The sequence below is a fragment of the Podarcis filfolensis genome (genome assembly GCF_964270895.1).
Source record: "Podarcis filfolensis genome assembly, chromosome: 7".
Taxonomy (NCBI): domain Eukaryota; kingdom Metazoa; phylum Chordata; class Lepidosauria; order Squamata; family Lacertidae; genus Podarcis; species Podarcis filfolensis.
The window spans coordinates 65,698,208-65,704,949 of record NC_139603.1 but is presented as its reverse complement, the minus strand read 5'-3'; positions in this window follow the sequence as shown (position 1 = coordinate 65,704,949).

The following is a 6,742-nucleotide window of genomic DNA, read 5'->3' as shown; positions in this document are numbered from 1 at the left end:
ACCCAGAAATACAGTGGTACCTCAGGTTACATGCGCTTCAGGTTACATACGCTTCAGGTTACAGACTCCGCTAACCCAGAAATAATACCTCAGTTAAGAACTTTGCTTCAGGGTGAGAAGAGAAATCGTGCTCCGGCGGCACAGTGGCAGCAGGAGGCCCTATTAGCTAAAGTGGTGCTTCAGGTTAAGAACAGTTTCAGGTTAAGAACGGACCTCCGGAACGAATTAAATACTTAACCCGAGTTACCACTGTAATTGCTTCCGTTTTCAAACGTGCCCCAGAAGTTGAACGGCTTCCACTGTGTGTTTTTCCATTTTCTCAATGGAAATTGCCAGCAGCCCTTTGCGCCTCAGTTGTTGAACGTTTTGGAAGTCAAACAGTCTTCCAGATTGGATTACGTTTGACAACCGAGGTTCCGCTGTATAGATGTTCTATCCAAATTTTGGATGATGGAGAATTCTGGGAGAAACAGAAATGGGAGTGAAAATTGCAGATGTTCACTTATTCATCATACATCCAGAATGAATATTAATCTAGTGAATTTGATCAGTACAATGTTTGTTTATTTATGCCATGTTTTATAAAATGTATACACTGCTTGTTTGTTAAAAAGCTGCTTTCACAAATGATATGTAATTGATTTCATTCCCGGCACCCTGAAATTCGCATTGCATTTTCTTGGCATTGAAATTAATGGGGTGGAATAACATAATGACAGTGTAACATGTGTAGTGTAGGTTGTTTTGTCACAGCAGACAAATACTGTAATGTAGTTTTTGGGCGGAAGAGTAAACTGCAGCAAAATGGAAACATTGCTGCATGCGATGAATACAGGGCAGAATGGAAAATGATACTTACATCCAAGGTCTTAATACTCATTAGCTTTCACATGAAGCATGCACATAAATAATCCCCACAGCATCCACAGAGGAATGGATTCCATAGTATCTCCAAAAGGAATGGATTGATATCGTCATAAAGCATTTATGAAGAGGAAAAGCTGGTTTAATAAAGCACGTTTACCAGGGGAGTTATACTATGTTTAAGTAGCATATACATTGCATGAACAGATATAAGAATAAAATAATTTCAGCACTGGATCAAAATGAGATCACAATCCAACAAAAGGTGCACAGTTGTGATCCTATACACCAGGAGTGGCGAACCTCTGATATTTCAGATGTTCTTCAAGTCTAGTTCTCACCATCCCTGACCATCGACCATGATGGGTGGGGCTGATGATTTCAGTGTCCATTGATTTCAATGTCTTAAGCATGGCAAATCCTTCATTGGCTATGGATCCTAATTAATATATTAAGGTGTTAATAAGACATGCAAAATTATAAAAAAAATGCTAATGTAAACAGATTAATTTTATTGTATTGCACTGTAGGTTATTGACTGATACAAAAATGCAAATCTATGTATTTAAGTACAAACTGCGTCACAAACTTTCATCACAGCATAATCCTGTGATGTCTACCATGAAGTCAGTCCCATTGAATTCAATAGGAGCTACTCTTGGGTAAGTGTGCGTGTGTCAAAATGCATTTTTGCTTATAACATACCTTTCAGAGGTGGATGGTATCTTCAAGTCTTAAAAAAAGAGCAATGAACAGTATGTACAAAACTCACATATCATGAGTACAATCAGCTCCACTTCTTGAGGAAATGTTAGAATGTTCAACATCCATGTTCTCAACAAGTAAATAACACATTCTTTGGCTACATTATGACCAGATTATATCTATTAGTTACTGCTGTGCACCATGTAAATCTCCAGATTCCCCTGGGAGATGAGAAAATCATTTCAGACTTCAATAACTAACAATCAGTTATTGCTCTGGGCAATAATAAAGCTGAATGCAATTACCTAAAGTGAAGTTAGCAGGGTAACAAATGAAATACAGATTTCTCTCTCTCTCTCTCTCTCTTAAAATAAATGTAGCATCTCCTCATCACACACTACCGCAGTGTACTAGTGGCTTTTTAAAATGCATTGCCTGAGCACTCTTTGAGGTTTGAAATATATGTGATTAAAACTTACCGAAAGTTACTTTTTATGATATCACTTGCATGATTAACACAGGGGTATGAAAGGCTATGGGCTATAAAACTGCAACAGTAAAAACATTCATTCTAGGAAAATAGACATCTTTAAAGGCTAAGCACTTGGCCTATACCATCATCTCCTATGTATAAAGGCAACACACACACACACACACACACACACACACAAATTGGAAGAGCGTGGAGGGATCTGGTCAGGATCCAACGGTTCATACAATGATTTCCGCACAAAATGAAGGCATTTTGGGGTACTTTGTTTTTCAAATAGGGGCTCTGCCATGCCCTATGGCAAGCCAATTTTGGAAATAGAAAGAGTTTCTGTCATGCAGCTTGCAATACCACAGGATTCTCCCTTCCCAAGAGTGAATATATACACCTACCAGGCATGTGTATGATTGCTGATTTTAAACAACATATTATAAGGCATTTCTTTAAAAAAGAAAAGAAAAAGAAAGCAGTATTTTTGTGCACATGCATTTTTCTCCTCACACTCCTAATTAAGAACTTTCACATTTCAGACTGTGACCAACAGAGCAATATTCTGTCTACACATGATTTTTGATTTTTTAATGTGAGAGTCAGAAAATGTGGGTTGTTGCACCACCTTTTTCCCCTGGCAGGGCTCTTGCGCTTTAAACAGCCACATAACAGGCAGACAGGGAAAAGCTTCAACTGTGGAATTTCCAAACATCATGAAGCTGTTTAATACAAAACCCACGGCAGGTGGGAGGAGGGGATGCCAACCCTGTATGTGCGTAGTAGATGTTTGGATACTAGGGGTTTTATGGTCCGCATTAATATACTCCGGTATACCAGGAGAAAAATGCATGTGCACAAAAATACTGCTTTCTTTTTCTTTTTTCAGTCGAGAAGTACATGGGATGACCTTGGGCAGATAAGTCTCTCTCAGCCTAACCTATACTGTTTGCTGTGAGACAAAAAAACCACTGCTCTAAACCTCCTCGGAAGACGAGTTTGATGTTAATTTATAGTAATGGAGCACATTTCTGCCACAAATGTTTTCCAATCCAGCTAGACAATCAATGGGCACTTCCAGATGGTGGCTTATAATGGTTAACAGGTCATTGAGATATTGCAAATGGGTTAAGTTTTCTAACACTGGATTTTCCCAAGAAAGTGTGAATCTGGATTAAACTGGAAGGGGGGAATACAGGCTGGCATATTGATGAAAACTATGTTGTGTGGACAGGTCAAAAACTTCAATGTGTGAGGAACACTGGTCACATGATAAATAACCACCTAGAAGCACCCTAACGCTCTTAGCCATGCAGACAGGGAGGCAAAGTCTCTTTTGATAATGTTTGGGGAATGAAGAGATAAGCCTTTCCTTCCCATGTGCTGCTTTCCCGGTAAGAAACAGACACTCCTGCACTTATAATTATTTAAGGGAAAGCAGATACATAGCTGCATCCTACACAATGAAGCAAATGTCTAGTTTAACCCTAATTGTAGACTTTCATTGGTTGCATCCCGGTCTTCTGGAATCAGCTCTGGCCAAACCTTTGCTTCAGAATCTTTCCACTGATATTGCAAGGCTTTGAATCCAGCTGTAAAACACAATTCTGTCAGTACTGGCATGAAGAAAGAAGAAGAAGAAAATAAATTAAATGCTTCTTCCAGTGACACAAGTCTCATGAAGAATTAACTAGGATAAGCACTTATTCTATCTGGTGCACTGACAATCTGAACAATGCAGACAAAAATAATAATTAAAACATAGCTTCATGCTGAGATGAAACTTTCAAGAGTCTCAACTGTGTTGAGCTTATGATTTTTCTGTTTTTGTATTTGTGAGCATAATTATGTCCCCGAGGCAGCAGGAGCTAGTGCTTGTCATCTCCCATTTCCCCCTCCAAAGGAAGATTAATTTCTTTACATAGGAATCCAAAAGTTGACGCCAGAGCAATAATAATAAATGTAAACAAAACCTTTTATTTTTTTTATATTCTAAAACGCATAATTTAATGGCACAGTCACATAAATAATGAAAACACTACATATACTTTAGCCAATTAAGGGTAAAGCTGAAAGGTAACATTTAATGAAGTATTGACTCGCTATGTCAACAAAATGATGGCAGACATCTGTATGGATGATAGCATTTAGCAAAATGCTATAAAATCAATAGAGAGAAAGCAGGGAGTGGGCAGGAGCAGACTTGATGGCTCAGAGTCCGGGTAATGGAATATGGAGCCTTTTGTCCTTCCCTTACCAATGGAGAGAGGCTGAGGTGGCTGAACAGGACAACTTTGCAATGGCTGGTTGGAAGCCTACATGGAATTGAGCTTCCTTTCATAATAGACAGGTGTTTGCATCACAAAGTTAACTCATGTTTCTTCAAATTATCCAGAATCAGTAAAGATATAAACCTTTTCACACAGGCGTTAAGGTCCAGCAGATACTCATGAAGATGTAAGGAATGGAATCACAGCAGTAGGTGCAATTTCAACGTCAACAGAACCTACACATGTACCACTGTACAGCATGCAAGGCTTTCTCCAAGAAAGCAGAAGCCCTAGATTTCCCCCACGACCTTGAAATAAACTTATGTAGGTCAACGTATATCCTCAACATGACTAATCAAAGACAATGCATTAAAAAAAAACCTCACAAAAAAAAACTTGTGGTGAACTCTACCTTGTCACCAAACATGGAAAAATCACACTCTTGCACCTAGAAGAATTAGCATCACCAGTGGCCAGTATTCACATATAGATTACAATGCTCATTCATTTAAAAGTTTACACTGAGGTTACAAGGAACTCAGAGCTTTTGCCATCCAGTGGGTGACAGGGCGGTTAAAGGATGTTACGCGGTAGCTAATTTGTCAAATGATCTTGAGTATTGAAACCAAAGGCTCATCCACACACTTCCACTTTCTTGCTGCTTTCCCCTGGGAAAACCTGCTCTTTACCACTGAATCGGAGCAAACATCAGCCAGTCGGGTTTTCCATGGACTGATGTTTGCTCTGATTCAGCTGCAAATAGGAGGTTTTCCTGGAGAAGCAAGCAGAAAACCTCTCGGACCCATGTTTTCTAGGCATCAGGAAAGAGAAGTGTGAATGAGCCCCAAAAATCTAGACAGCATCTTAAAAAGCAGAGACATCACCTTGCCAACAAAGGTCCGTATAGTTAAAGCTATGGTTTTCCCAGTAGTGATGTATGGAAGTGAGAGCTGTACCAAAAAGAAGGCTGATCGCCGAAGAATTGATGCTTTTGAATTATGGTGCTGGAGGAGACTCTTGAGAGTCCCATGGACTGCAAGAAGATCAAACCTATCCATTCTGAAGGAAATCAGCCCTGGGTGCTCACTGGAAGGACAGATCCTGAAGCCGAGGCTCCAATACTTTGGCCATCTCATGAGAAGAGAAGACTCCCTGGAAAAGACCCTGATGTTGGGAAAGATTGAGGGCACAAGGAGAAGGGAACGACGGAGGATGAGATGGTTGGATAGTGTTCTCGAAGTTACCAGCATGAATTTGACCAAACAGCGGGAGGCAGTGGAAGACAGGAGTGCCTGGCGTGCTCTGGTCCATGGGGTCACAAAGAGTCGGACACAACTAAACGACTAAACAACAACAACAGGAATAATCTTGTGTGGTGTTAAAAAAGAAATTTTTTGTTTCATGTATGCGTACTAATCAGCCATTGGAGAGTGCCTGTCTCCTAGTAATCACAAGTGAGCCCTCCAACAGAATGTGCGTTGCATCCTCCCTTCTAAAAGGATCGTTCCTGTTCAGGGTTCCGCCTATTTCCTACAAACACAGTCATTCTCTTCCATTTTCCTTTTCCAATTATTACTCATTTCTTGTTTTCGTCTTCCCCCTCCATCCTTTTTGCATTGTGTTTATCAAGTCTGCAAGCCCATGGGTAGCGACTGTGTTGCTTTTCATCTCTCAACAGTACAAAGAAAATTTTAGGTATACTCTGTATAATAATTATGATGATGCAGCCATCATTATATAGACAGCTGTGTGTGGAGATATTGCACAAAAACATACCATTTGTATCTCTACACAAAGATGCACTGTGTACACCCTCATCGACATCTGTATCGGCAAGGACCAGACCATCCAGTGTCAGGGCTGGAGAACCATTTTTGCACCAAGGCATTTCCCCCCATAGGAATGAGAGGTAAATATTCACTGATATATGAGGGGAAATACATGGAGCACTTTGGGAAGGCTTCTGCATGGTGGCTGCGGTCATCTGGTGAGGTTTCCCCGATGTAGCCACATGCTCCTGCAATTCACCTTGTGGCTGCCCAGAGCAGGGTCTTTGGTGTAGTGGCACCTGCTACCTGGAACGTACTTCCCCTGGAATACCATATCCAATATCCAATAATTAAAACCATACATTTAAAAATAATAATAAAAAGTATTAAGTAGTTTTATTTATTACATGTTATTACATTGTTTCTAAATTATTATGTGCTGTGCAATATTTATTTTTGTACCATATTGGCATCTTTTATATTAAGCATTTGATACATTTTTTTAAATAAACAGAACAAAAGCTCCCCCCACCCCAGGACTGTAGTGATCATAAGAACTCCAAAACACTGCTGGACAACACTTTATATTATAACGTTGATAATTATAACTTCCAAGGGTTAACGAAGGCTTAGCCCTGATTCTGGGCCAGGCTGTT